This window comes from Ceratotherium simum, chromosome 5 (assembly GCF_057802395.1).
Source record: "Ceratotherium simum simum isolate JZ-2026a chromosome 5, ASM5780239v1, whole genome shotgun sequence".
NCBI classification, from domain to species: Eukaryota; Metazoa; Chordata; class Mammalia; order Perissodactyla; family Rhinocerotidae; genus Ceratotherium; species Ceratotherium simum.
The window spans coordinates 42,450,887-42,465,549 of NC_141904.1; positions in this window are offsets into that span (position 1 = coordinate 42,450,887).

Sequence of the window (14,663 nt, forward strand, 5' to 3'; positions counted from 1 at the left end):
TTTTATTCTTAGACAACCACAACTACTTACTAATGGGTGTGTGCACCTGTTGGACATTGTACAACTTCTCCAACTTTAGAATCAAATTTTGACACCACCATCTACATTTCCTGTTCCACATAAATTTTCCTATGATACTTGCTTTTTATCAAGAAAACATCTAAAAATCCAGCTCTAGAAAGACATGACATCATCTAAAGAAACAGTACAATCTACTGTTGAAGTAGTGAACCATCTCAAGCTATTGGTCCATGGAGTGTCAGACAGAGGCTTAGTATTGTTGTGTTTTTCTTGAAATTTTAAATATTCCACGGCACTCCTGTGAGCTTGTTGTGGCACACCAGGGCTTCTTGCAGAGTTTGGGAACCATGAGTTTTGTATATAGAAGTGCTGTGTGGCGTGTTACCCGAGATCCACTGTTGTGGCCATGAGGGCTTGTTGGCTTAGGTGGAGGAAATGGTATAAAAAGAATACCAAGGAGAGGTTAATGGGACACGGCCATGTATGCACTCTTGTTCAAATAAAATCTTTTTTTTTCACTTTCCAAATATTTCTGAAACTTTTAACACAACTTCGAAGCTGGATAGTCACTTCATTCGCCACTGTTACTTTGTGAGAGAGGGCAATGCCACAGAATGACATGACGCAACAGACAAAACCAGAGGAATTAAGTTCCCATCATTATTTTACTTGAAATACATTGAGCATCTTCCTTACGGATAAAGCTGCTTATGACAAATATTTAATATATTGGTTTAACCAAAGACAGAATTTCATTCTAGAATTTCTTTCTATAAAGTGGAAAAACATTGCTCTTCTCTTTGCTTCAAATATCATGTGAAACTCTCTTTATTACAAAATGAGTTCAAGGTGTGGTTTGTCACGCTTCCAGATTTGACCTCCTTTCACGTTATGGTAAAGTTATGGGCTTGTGAGATAACTACTGTAGACTATCTGTGAGGAATGATTTAACATTTTCCCCTCACAAAGCCCTTTATATGTAACTGTCCATATAGCTCCCTCTCTGGGAATCAGGGCAGACCCGGCCAAGTTTGCCTTGAGTGAAAATCCACTGGCTACTTCCTCACCAGGTGCTGAACTCTGGGAACAATTTTAATGGGCGGGGACCCTTTTTATTAAAAAGAAATCTTGCAGGAGTCATGTTGGACTCTTAGCTGTCTTTGAGAAATCTGCCCAACGGAGTTGATGAGGCAGTTGCTGCTGAGAGGAGAGAGAACCGGGGAGAGAGAGAGAGAGAGAGAGGATGACTTGGGTGGTTGTGGGAATTCCCAGGGTGAGAGGGTTTTCTTAGAGACCCGTGAGAAAGCAAAGCTGGGGCTGGTTCTATCTTACTGTAGAACAGGGTACAGATCTTTCTCAAACCAGGCCACACTAGCTGAGAAGCTAAGCTTGGAGAAAAGGGAAGAGAGAGGGTCAGTGGGAACTTTGGGTAAAAACTGCAGTCAAGATTATGTTAAAAATAGGCTGTTCTCAGTTTAGTCGTATGTGTTCTGTCTACACCTCATTGTGGACTTCAAATTAACAGGATCAGAAACCAGATTTTTAGTTTATCAAAGGGCAATAAATTTAAGAAGGTAGCTTCTATTGTAGAGATCTTACCAAGTGCCAGGCAGTGTTCTTGGCATTTTTTAAAAAAGAGAACCTGATAATTAATTCAAATCTGTTAACTCAAATGGCAACAGATTACCTGGGATCTGTGATTTTCTCAAAGCCCTTTCTTAACAAACCGCCAGATAACAAAAGGATAGATGCTTGGCTGCTTGGTAAACATAGAATTAAAACAAAGAAAGTTCTCTTTTCAAAGATTATTTCCATTACTGTTGGGTCCTGCTTGCATATTTCTTGTCTCTGGATTACTGATACCAGTAATTAGAATCAGCGCTCCCCTACTGCAACACGCTGACCTCTGACAAAGACCCTCCTTGACCCACTTTAGTCAGACTCCTCTGAACCCGCTTCTCAACTAGGCCTCAACCCTGGGACTTCAGTGTCCATCTTTGCATCATCCAATTTTAATAAGAACCTTGCTAAGTCATTTGAGCGAGAATCACCCACCCTCGATATCTGGTCAAATTCCTCATTCCCCACCATCCCCCAGGTGATGTCTGACCACCTGGCGTGACTTCAGCAAGAATCTTGTCAGGTTGGTTTAGCCAGAAATCTTCCCTTATCCCTAATATCTCCTCTGAATAATTTTCACCCACCAACTCCTGCAACCTGCTCTTTGGCTGTAAATCCCTACTTGTTAATATTGTATTTGGAATTGAGCCCAGTTTTTTTTTTTACCCCTGAGGAAGATTCACCCTGAGCTAAAGTCTGTGCCAATCTTCCTCTATTTTGTATGTGGGTTGCCGCCACAGCATGGCTGATGAGTGGTGTGGGTCTGCACCCAGGATCCAAACCTGTGAACCCTGCTGCCTAAGCAGAGCATGCTGAACTTAACCACCAGGCCACAGGGCCAGCCCCCGAGCCCAGTTTTTGCTGAGGTCTCTTTTGTCCTATCACAATAGTTCCTGAAAAAATCTATTTTTAACACATGAATTACTGTTCAGCTCTGGTTTTCTTTAACACACCACACTGATACATTCTTATTCTGAGTCTCTCCTTTTGCTAAAATCCTTGCATTTTGTTACTTTGTATCCATCCTTTCCTTCTTGAATAGTAATATTACAGGCATCAAAATCCATGAATTGGACTCAGAAAGTTGAACAGCAGAAGGATGTCTTCTACAGAGTGAGTTTTTACACAGTGAGTTGGAAAAACCCCAGTCCCTTAACTCGGGAACATAATGTACGTTCTTACACAGGTCACCACTGGTCAGAACACAATTGTGACTAGGCCCTAGCATGCAGAGAAAGAGAGAGAAAGAGGGAGAGAGGGGTTGGGTGTGGAGCTTGGGAACACACAGAAGCTTTGTCTGAGTGGCTGGCAGCTCAGTTGGTGTCGTATTCCTCTGTTTACCATTGAAACTTGGGGACCGTGTAGCTAAAAATTGTAAGATCAAGGTCAAAGTCTTGGAGGAGGCAGATTTGCTCTGAAAGTGAGGATTGAAGGTCAAATGCAGAACAATTTAGGCTTGTTTCTCTCAGATTTGATCAACCAATTCATTATTATTTATCTTGCAATAATTAAATGTTCTTATACCTATTTGGAAAACTCATTCTTTTTCATATTTCTACAGGAAGAATAGCATTGTTGTCATGAATCTGAACATCTCTGGCTTGCCTTTTATCTTTTTAATTAAAAAACAACTTTTACAACACATATTTTGATACATAATTTTGTTAAGTAAACAACAATTGTCTAATTGTGGATATGACTTTATATATATTTAAGTTTTTAAGTGAAATACGGAGATGTCCTTGTCTAACTGGTGACTTTCCTAAGGTAACTTTCTTCTATGGATAATTCACTCATTTATACTAGTTTTCAATAATCCCCCTAACAAAATGTTTGCCATACCCTCTAGTCCTTTTTATTTATTTTTTATTTTATTATTATTTTTTTGTGAGGAAGATTGGCCCTGAGCTAACATCTGCCAATCCTCCTCTTTTTTTTTTTTTTTTTTGCTGAGGAAGACTGGCCAGTGGCTAACATCCATGCCCATCTTCCTCCACTTTATATGGGATGCCGCCACAGCATGGCCTGAGAAGTGGTGCGTCGGTATGCGCCCGGGATGCGTGCCTGGGATCCGAATCGGCGAACCCCGGGCCGCCGCAGCAGAACGTGTGTACCTAACCGCTTGCGCCACCGGGCCGGCCCCCCTCTAGTGCTTTTTATACTTGACTCTTTCTATGTGCTGATATAAGATAGTATAATGTTTCATTGCTAATGAGTATGGATTTGCTTTTAGAGTGATAATGTTAGAGAATTAGATAGTGGTGATGACTCCACAACCTTGTGAACATATTAAAAATCTCTAAATTTTACACTTTAAAATTGTGAATTTTGTGGTATGTGAACTATATCTCCATAAAAACAATTACTGTGTTTTTGGTTTAAAACGGCAGGTTAACTACACATGCTTATTTTATCTACTCTCCCTTCAAAAATATTACTAAAATTATAGTAGTACAATATTTTAAAGAGGAAAAGAGTTAAAAATATTTTACTTCTTGGGGCAGTAGAGAATTTTAAAAAAGGTTTTAACCCGCAAAGTAAAGGAGACACCGAAGACGGGAGATTATAATAATTTTGGGAGATAGAAAGTGGATGGAGGAAGGTAACTGACTTGGCAGAATGGAGGAAGTTCCAATTTAAGTGCTTGCCCAGGCAATGCCAGAGGAAGGCATGCCAGAACTATGTGTCAAAATACTGAGAATCCCCACACTTGGAGGACAAGATACAGTACAAAGCAGGGCTAAGGCCTGGGCAAGCTGCACATTCCGAATGGATTCCCAAGTTTACTGCACCAACTTGCTCTGGTCACTGGAAGTTTATTATGGAGAAATTTCCAGACTCAGAAACTGTGGAGAACAGGAGTGATGGGCAGAGCTTAGGAAAAGGACACGTCCACATACTCATATGGGTCCCTCGCCTACTCTGATCACAGAATATCAGTAGCAAGATATTCACACTCCCCTACCTACTTACCATTGCCAGGCTGGAAAATGGATTGTGCTCCCCTGAAGAAACTGAATGACCCAAGGGGAGAATCTCCCAGCTGCTTAGATTTTGAGGTCTGCCCATGTAAAGACCAGCATGGCTGCCCATTACACCACTCCTCAGCAAGCCCTGTGCTTGTGCTTGGGGCATCCAGTCACCTCTTGAACGCCTAACTATTTTACAGCAAGGGACAGTGAAAGATCACCAGCAAAGGGGAAAGCTTTCAACAAGAAGAGGACAGGTGAAAACAAACCAGGATGAAAGAACCTGGAGTAAACAAGCCAACACAACACAAGGAACAAAGCTGACAAAAAAGCAAACAAACAAAACGAAAGAATAGCAAACACCTCCCAACATAGTATAATTACTATTTTCCTAGAGTTTAGAGAAATACTATATGCTTTGAAAAAGAGAAAGTCAACAAACAAAAAGGAGGTCTTAGAATTTTAAAGTATGATTACCAAAGTAAAATATAAAATTCAATAAAAGTATATAATGAATAAAATAAGAAAAATTTATGCAAGGTAAAACAAAAAGTCAAAGAATTGGAAACTAGGAAAGAGAAGAATGAGGAACAATTTAGAGGATCAATTTAGTTTTCTGTCATTAGTTTTCAACAACCAACTAACAGAAATTCCAAAAAGAGGAAAGAAAATGGAGGGGAATCAATTAATAAAAACAACAAAAAGAAAAATTACAGAATAGAATTTTATAAATTTCTAGATTAAAATGGTCCACTGGGCCGGCCCCATGGCTTAGCGGTTAAGTGCGTGTGCTCCACTACTCGCGGCCCAGGTTCAGATCCCAGGCGCGCACTGACGCACTGCTTCTCCGGCCCTGCTGAGGCTGTGTCCCACGTACAGCAACTAGAAGGATGTGCAGCTATGACATACAACTATCTATGGGGCTTTGGGGGAAAAATAAATAAAATTATTAAAAAGCAGTGAAATAAGAAAAAAGAAATAATTATTAAAAAAAAAGAAAACGGTCCACCAAGTATGGATAAAAAAAAAGACGTTGAAGCATAGTACGGGGAAGTTTCTGGACAATTGGGTTAAAATAAGATCTTGAACATTTTCAGAGATTAAAAAAATAATCCCTCGGGGCTGGACCTACGGCATTGTGATTAAGTTCGGCATGCTCAACTTCGGGGGTCCCAGGTTCGCGGGTTTGGATCCTGGGTGCAGACCTATACCACTTGTCAGCCATGCTGTGGTGGCGACCCACATACAAAATGGAGGAAGAGTGGCACAGATATTAGCTCAGGGCTAATCTACCTCAAGCAAAAACAAAGGAAGATTGGTAACAGATGTTAGCTCAGGGTGAATCTTTCTCAGCAAAAAAAAATAATAAAAATAATAATCACAAAGGAATGAGGATCTGATAGTTCTAGAACTTCTCAACCACAGCATTGGAGGAAAAAATATGGAAAGACAATGCATCCATAATTCTGAAGTAAAATAATTTTCAACCTAGAATTCTATACCCAGCGAAACAGGCAATCAAATTTGAGGGTAGAATAAAGCAGTTTTCAGGTATGCAAGCACTCAAAAGATAATTCGCTTAATGTACACCCTTTTTAAGGAAAGTACTAGAGGGCGTGCTTCAGAAAATGAGAGAACAAACCAAAAACGAGAATGACATGCGATCCAGGACACAGGTGACTCATTATAGCAAAGCAATAAAGGGAAGCTCCAGTCCTACACCAGTCTTAGAGAGCAACCAGTCTAAAAACAGAGCAAGAGAACAGAGGATTACAGAAGACAATAGAAGTAAATGATTATTTGATGTACTGGAATGCTTGAAAAATTATCACTAGATATTTGACAGATCTGTTGGAATATTTGGAAAAAATGAGTGATAAGTAAATAAAAATCTAAGCAAATTAAAACACATAAATGAAAACAAAAACAGGACAATTATTAACTCCAGAAAAAACAAAGTTATACAAAGAAAGGAAACAATCGTAGTTGATCACAAGGTTCTGTAGGAATAATATTTACATATTTATACTCACATCAATACTGAATGATATAAATACATTCAGCGAGTGAAGGAAAAGGTACAGGATAGAGTAGAACGTAAGAAAACTAAACCCTCAATAGGAAGCCAATAGCCTACAATGAATATATAAATGGCTGTTTGTGTGAATTATTTAGCAATATGGAAATAAATATAGAAAAAATAGCTGAAAAAAAAGTTAAACATGGTTGCCTCTGAAGAGTGGGATTATGGGGTGAGGTGAGGTGGCAAAAGAGGCTATTGTCTTTCAACCTAAGCCTTTTAATTCTATTATAACTTTGTACAAGTATTATTTTGATAAATATAAAAGCTAATTAAAATAGTACTTTTAGGAACTGTAGTGTATTATTTTGCTAGGGCTGCCATAACATAGTACCACATAGTATCACTGGGTGGCTTAAACAACAGAAATTTATTGTCTCGCAGCTCTCAAGGCTAGAAGTCTGAGATCAAGCTGTCAGCAGGGTTGGTTCCCTCTGAGGGCTGGAGAGAAGGATCTGTTCCAGATCTCTCTCCTTGGCTTGTAGATGACTGTCTTCTCCCCCTGTCTTCACATTGTCTCCCCTCTATACATGTCTCTGTGTCCAAATCTCCCCTTTTTTATAAGGACATCAGTGGCCCACCCTAATGACCTCTTTTTCACTTGATTACCTCTCTAAAAACCCCATCTCCAAAAAAGGTCACATTCTGAGGTACTGGAGGTTAGATCTGCAACACATGAATTTGGAGCGGACACAAGTCAACCCATAACATGTGGGGATTGTCAGTTGCAGCCAAAGTTTCTGTGGAGAAATCCTCTGTAATGTTAGCAAGTTACTTAATGTTGGCCATGAGTCCATTTGGAGTCCTGGGAGGTCTTACTCTCTGTGGAACACAAAGCTACCACTCAGAGCAGTGTCACTGACCCAAATGTGGTCTCCTAAGTTGTCTTGCTTGGACTAATAACACCACTGCATGACGGGCAAACATCAAAATTTAAATAGCAGTAAAGAGAGATGGCATAATGAGTGTTCTGTGGGACCTCCATACTTTGGTTGCATAAATTGTATATCACTCCATATATTATGGAGTAGATCAAAGATGGGACTTCACAAAAATTTGCCACGAAGGACCTTTGTTGTAAAGGTTTGAGAAGCAGAGGAGTCCTTTAATAAAGATGGAAACATTATAATCTACCCACTCTATCTTGCAGGTTTTCTGGGTTTTTTTGGTGAGGAAGATTAGCCCTGCGCTAACATCTGTTGCCAATCCTCCTCTTTTGCTGAGGAAGATTGGCCCTGGGCTAACATCCGTGCCCATTTTCCTCTACTTTTTATGTAGGATGCTTGCCACAGTATGGCTTGATAAGCAGTGTGGAGGTCTGTGCCCGGGATCCGAACCTATGAACCCTGGACCGCCAAAGCAGAGCACACGAAAGTAACCACTATGCCACTGGGCCGGCCCCTATCTTGCAGTTTTTAAATAGCCTGAATTCATCTCCAGTTGTTTTCTGAATAGGAAGTGTGTTCTTACAACTGATGCCCACCCCTGTTTTGCACACTTCTTTAGGGCCAGAACCACAATAGCTACCATTGATGCAGCACTAACTCAGTGCCAGGCACTGTTCCAACCAGTGGACACATCTTAACTGACTTAGTGACCATCCAGTGTTCAGGACCTCCAGAGCCCAGGCTCTGAACCACCCTGCTCTGTTCCCCATCCCTCAAGAACATCTACTGCAAGAGAAGCAAAGTGCTGGCCTCACAGTAGGAGTGAATCAACCAGCATACGTTTATAACTCGTTACTCAGAGAAAGAATGTTTAATTAGCCATGAAGTTGGTGTACAATGAGATTTCTTTTGGATGTTTGCAGTGTGGTTAGATTGCTTCTTCAAGGTTCCCTGGATGATTCCTTTTTGTATACACTGGGACAAGAGCGTAAAAGGAAACTTGATGACAATGTTGGCATTTATACTTCACCGTCATGCAGAGAGCTCCGGGAATTCAAGAGGCAAGGCTGTTGTTGGTTGGATTAGTTTCAAAATTGTCCTTTCATCTTTCAAGTCCTTAGTGTGTGGTTCTACACATATAAAATGAAACTAAGCAGAAGCACAGGGTTATAAAACCCATGAAATTGAACAGAGGCACAAGAGTCGTAGGACTCAATAGCGTGGCCTCCAAATTTTGGGAAAATTATAAGAAAGTGCCAATGTCTAAGACTGAAACCAATATTATCATGTTAATTGAATGAGATTCATCATTTACAGAAATCATCCAGCATAAAAGATGGTTTTTGGAAGTTTTCATAAATTTGAGTGCAAAGGATAATTGTCTTAGAATCTTCCAAATCCAGTCTCAGTTGTAACTAGACTGAGGTTCTCTTGAAAATTAAATGTGTGAGGGTATGCATGTGCAGACGTTAGTCCTGGGGGCATGTGTGTATGTATGTGTGTGTACATGGGTGTGTTAGGGAGGAGAGTGTGGATGGTTTTTTAATCTGCATAGAGTATAGAAACAGGAGCCTAAAATAGGAATTTGTCAGTGTGACTCCTACTCTGTTCACAGCTGGTAAGTTTGGCTTGTGGCATGTGGGGTGAGGTGTAGTGTGGAAGGGGGATGTGGGGTGGTGCATTGGCGGAACAGTGTGTGCTTTGGTGGGGTGAGCTGGTGTGCGGTGTGGTTGGACCTGGCAGGCGGTGTGATGTGGGGTAGAGTTGGTGTAGAGTGGACCCCCTTGGTTAGGGGTTTGGCATGGGGTGTTGATTATGTGGGAGAAGGAGGACTGAAATGTGTGAGTGTGTGTGGGGATATAGTGTGGATATGGTATATGTGTGTGAGACATGGTTGTAGCTTAGCTTAGCTTTTGTTTAGATTTTCTTTTGCCCTTTGTTTCAGTCTTTGTTTCTGTCTTTCTTTGGCCTTTGTTTTGTCTTTGTTTCACTCTTTGTTTAAACTTTCTTTGGCTTTTGTTTGGTCTTTCTTTAGCCTTTTGTTTAAACTTTGTGTGGCTTTTTTGTAGTCTTTGTGTAGCTTTTGTTTTTAAGTGGATCTTGCCTAAGAATCCATCAAAAACACCTTGTATAATGAAAAACTGGGATATATAATCTCTCCCTATATATTCTCCATGCATTGAAGCAGCCTCAACACACCCAGGGACCTGGTACAGACGTGGGACCTGTTTCATGCAACATCTGCTACTGGAAGGTAAGGGGATTCCATTGGTTTTCATCTTACTTGATGTTGTCCTTCATCTTCTAGTGGCAAGTGCACATTTTTGTATGGGCCATTTCGTTATATGCCAGGGGAAACTTGCTGTGCGTAATAGCACTCAAGGTTGGGAGGACATAAAGGGATGGAGAAAACAAGAACAAAGGACACCAAGCTCATTCTGATGTGGGCAGAGGTCCTTCCTGGATTGTTCTGGCTGATGTTTGGGAATTGCCTGAGCCTGAGGAGAGGCTCTGAATCTTAACTCAGATTCTCTCAGGTTTAAAGCCCATGTTCCTGGAGCTAGATCAATAGCGCCACTGACTTCTTTTTCTGTTTCTTCTTTTATTATATGTCATGATTTGGTAATGAGTTTTTCTTCTTATCTAGTAACAACTTCTTTCCTCCCTACAGCTGGGTTTATGTGTGGAGGAAACTAATGAAACAACAAAGCCCCAATCTTGTAAGAGTTTTGTTCCCTGTAGACTAGCAACCTTAAATGGAAAGACATTAATGCTTTGTCTTGTACAGAATCTCAGAAATCATAGTTTTTTTTTTGGTTTTGTGGTTGATAGGAAAAGGAAAGAAAAGATTTTGTGTCAGGGGAATAAAGTCATGAACTTAGCCAGAGTTCTAGGAAGAAAATGGGGAGAAGAATTTTTAATGCTTTGTGAATAAAACAGGGAGGGAGAAAACAGGCTGCTGTCAGGTGTGCAGATACCTGATGAACATACCACTTCATGTTTGTTTAGAATAGCAGGAGAATGCCCTGGTGAATAGATTTAAAAAATTGTTTCAGACTTACAGAAAAATTGCAAACAGCACAAAATTCCATATGTATCCAGATTACTCAAATATTGACATTTTACCACATTTGCTTTATCGTTCTTTCTCTCTCTGTCTACACATCAACATATTGTTTTTTTCAGAGCATTTGAGACAGACATGATCATAATTACATTATATTATCTGTAACATAAATTACAGACATGATCAAAATCAGAAAATGAACATGGAGAAAATACTATTATCTAATCTACAGACATCTAGATTTCATCAACTGTCCTAGGAGTCAATCCAGGATCATGTGTCACCTTTAGTTGTCACATCTCTTTAGTGCCCTTTAATCTGGAACACTACCTGGAGAGTCATTCTGTTCCATGACCTTGACAATTTTGGAGAATATAGGGCCGTTATTTTGTTAAATGTCCCTCAATTTGGGTTGGGTCTGATGTTTTCTCACGATTAGGTCAAGATTATGCAGTTTTGGAAGGAATATGCTTGCATTTTAGATCATACATATCCAAATTTATACTTGCATCTGATTGCACGAACTTCTAATTCAAGGTCTTGTTTATCTAATGGTAACCAGGATTTTAAATGAGTACCTAAAATATTGCAAGAAAATGCAAAAAATCAAAAGTCCAGAGCTTTTACAGATAATTCCCAAGTATTCACCAAAAGTGTATGTGTTGCCCTTTAATTATAAATGGTAATTACAATGACGTGTACATGAACTTGATAGGTGTATAGCGAGGTATTTCATCTAGATTCTTTGTGTGTATTGGATTCATGTCCACTGCTCTATGGGTATTCACTTCATAAGTGTGATAATTCCTTTCTAAGCAAAACCATCTGCTGCAAGCAGATATAGTTCAATAAAGAGCTATCCTGAATTGCCACTCCAGGCTCGCTGGCCACCTTTAGTATGTTGACAGGTGCCTGGTAAAGAAAGAACTTTCATTTTCTTTGTAAGTGGAAAAACTTCTGTTTAAAGGTGTCTGTTTTATCATTCTGGAGGTGGAGACTTCGACTTCCCAGCAGACTTGGTTTTGGGAGAATTACTAAAATGGGTTCTTTAGATATGCAGATATAAAGCATTCTTTTTTTTTTCCTCAAAGAAAACTCTGAAGTCATCATAAATCTGAATGTAAGGCAGTTGATTAACTTGTTACATGATCTTTGTAGTCACAGGAATGTGTTGTGGGTTTAACAGAACTGCTCCCTGGATGAAGTAGATAAATATTTTCTTTCCTAAATATGGAGTTAGGTTAGAAGTTTGGGGTTCTGCACATGGTGCTATTTAATGCTGAGGAACTCAGCTTTTGGGAAAATATAGCATTAACTATTATGATTGCCTTATCTGGGCCATAGAAGTCACCCTGGAGTTTGAGAAAGTGTTTTCTACTTAAAGGATTATGTGTTCCCATGATGTGCCATCCTGGGTGGAAAATGCGGGCCTCCTTCTCTCACTCAGCCAAAAGAGCTGGGGGCCAGGATGTGGAAAGCTTGGAAGGCCAGGAGAGTCTTGTGGATGGGAGTTGCTTTCACAACCTGGAACTCTGCTGGGCTGGGCTGGGCTGGGCCCCTAAGATTAGGTTCCATCATGTGGGCTCCAAGAGTGACCTCTTCTATTGTCCATGCAGGCCACTCTGGCTTTTGTTGCTTCTGTTACCCCCAACGCATGATGTAAAAACCTAGTGTTAGCTGTGCTCTGTGTGGTTAAGGGATCAATGTGTTTTAAAATGTATGAGGGATTTTGTTTTTAGGTGTGGTGAGGCCAGGAGATTAGGAGATGATTGTCATTGAAAAGATAGTTTGTTACTCACAGTTCCCAAGAGAAGGGACATTACCAGGCCATGCAGAGCCACATGGGGAAGCACCAGGGTCAGTCAGGAGTCAGAAGGAGTGAGGGGAAAGCATGGGCAAGAGCCTTTATTGTTTTTTTTTGTGGGGAGGAATGGGAAAGGCAGGGTAAGCAGGCTAGGTGGGTTTAGGATGGGCTAGTTTGAATAATTTCAGTGGGCTCAGTGGTGTAGGGGCTGTCTTAAATTGTCTGGCACATGGTCCTGGTGTGATTAGGACAGAGGAATATTGGCTTGATCTGTGAGAGTTTGATAAAGAAGGTAATTGGCTAGTTTAGGCTCTGGATTGATTGGTTTTCATATAAAAGGCACATTCTCAGGGGAGTCCTTTGCTGTCTTTAGGTATTAGTTAGCCTTAGGAGGTGCAATCTGTCTAGGATCAGCAAGGTCCCACATACCAGAGCATCAAGACTGCAGAAAATAAGAAAATATAGTTATACAATTAATGTTCACATTTGGAGTGAATGGGCCTAGGGAAAGGAGAGCAGCATTTATTCTTCGGTGTCACTTCTAAGTCCCATAGGTGAACAGAGCTAGGAAATATATGTATGTTAACTAATGTATATATACTTATGTCTATATTCATCTCTGTATCTCTGACTCCAGTCCAGTACCACAAGGTTCTTTCTAGCATTCCTCTTTTCCTTATTTGTAACCTCATTGTCTGATAGAAAGAAACCTGATTCTCATTATCTACAGCATATTTACTTATTTACTCAATCCTAGTATACATATGAAGTAGTTTTAGAGTTGCTAATCTATACATCTGTGAGAAACAAATTTATAAACAAAAGCATACCATTTGTGTACAGTTATTTTTGTCTTTAGCCTTATGGTATCCAGTTAAAACACTGTTTTCCAAAGTTACTTAGGTCATCTCCTTTCTTTCTCATCTTTTCAGTGTGGTTATGTGATTAACTTGTAATCCAGTTCAATTCATTTGTCAGAGTCTGCATTTCATCTTGGGTTTCCTCTCCCTTCCCACATCCTGATTGACTTTTTTGTTTGATTTTTAAGAACTTTTTCTTTTTCTTTTTGAAATTCCTCATCTTGTCACCCATTTTGTTCATCTTTCCTCTATTTTCTTTAACATATCAATAATGATCATCTCTGAGTCTGCTTCTATTGACCATTTTTCTCTTGATTTCAGTCTCCTTTGCCTATTTCTTCATATGCCTGGTAACTTTTATTGTATGCTGAACATTGTAGGTAATAGATTGTAGCGATTCTGGGTTATGTTAAATTATTAGAGGATAACCTTGATTCTGTCAAGGTTTGGCTTTAGGCTTTGTTAGGGCAGACCTATTTCATCTTTACCCTTACTCCTAGGTGTGGTCCCTACCCTAGTGTGAGATCTTTCAGAGGCCTCAACTGAAAGCCGGGGGTGTTCACCAAGGTATCAATATGCTTCTCCAGTAATGTGTGAGCTCTGATATTTCTGCTCATTTATCAGCCCCTTAGCAACTGTTTTTTCTTGGGCTTCCTACAGTCTCACCCCAACATTGCACAACTTTGGAATTGGTGAAGTATCTGAGAGAAATTGTATATATCTTCTCAGTAATTCTCTACTCTTTGTTACTCTCCCCTCCATCCAGATCCCTGCAGTCTTAGCAACCCCTAACTCTGATCTCTGTTTCTTCCCCTCTCTGCTTGAGCTCTTTTTCCATGTAGAGCAGTTTGAAAAATACCTTCAAATAGAAAACCAGGATAAATGTGGAATTTATCTCTTCTATTTTTTTTTTTCTCTTGAGGTCATAGCCCTGCAGTGTCTGCCATGCAATGTCTGAAAACAAGTACTTTTATTTTCTGTTCAGCTTTTGTGGTTGTTTTCAATGGGAGTTGTAAGTTCAATACTTGCTACTACCTGAGAACTGATAAATGCTTTTTAAATAAGAAAGCTTGCAGAATCATAGGATTTCAATTATTCTGTCAAGCAGGTAGGAGAAGAGGAACATACTCATCTGATCTGACAGAGAAATCTTACAAAGATTTATACAGTTAGTTATACTGTTGTCAATTGCATCATTATTACTAGAAAAACAAATTATCAACTAAGACAACCAATCAGAATTACAGGTTTCTTTTGGAGGTTATTTTTGTATCTAGAATCTTCATAATCTTATAAGACCTCTTTGTTCAAACAAGACTTCCAAGATCTGATATACATTAACAAAGAATGGGATA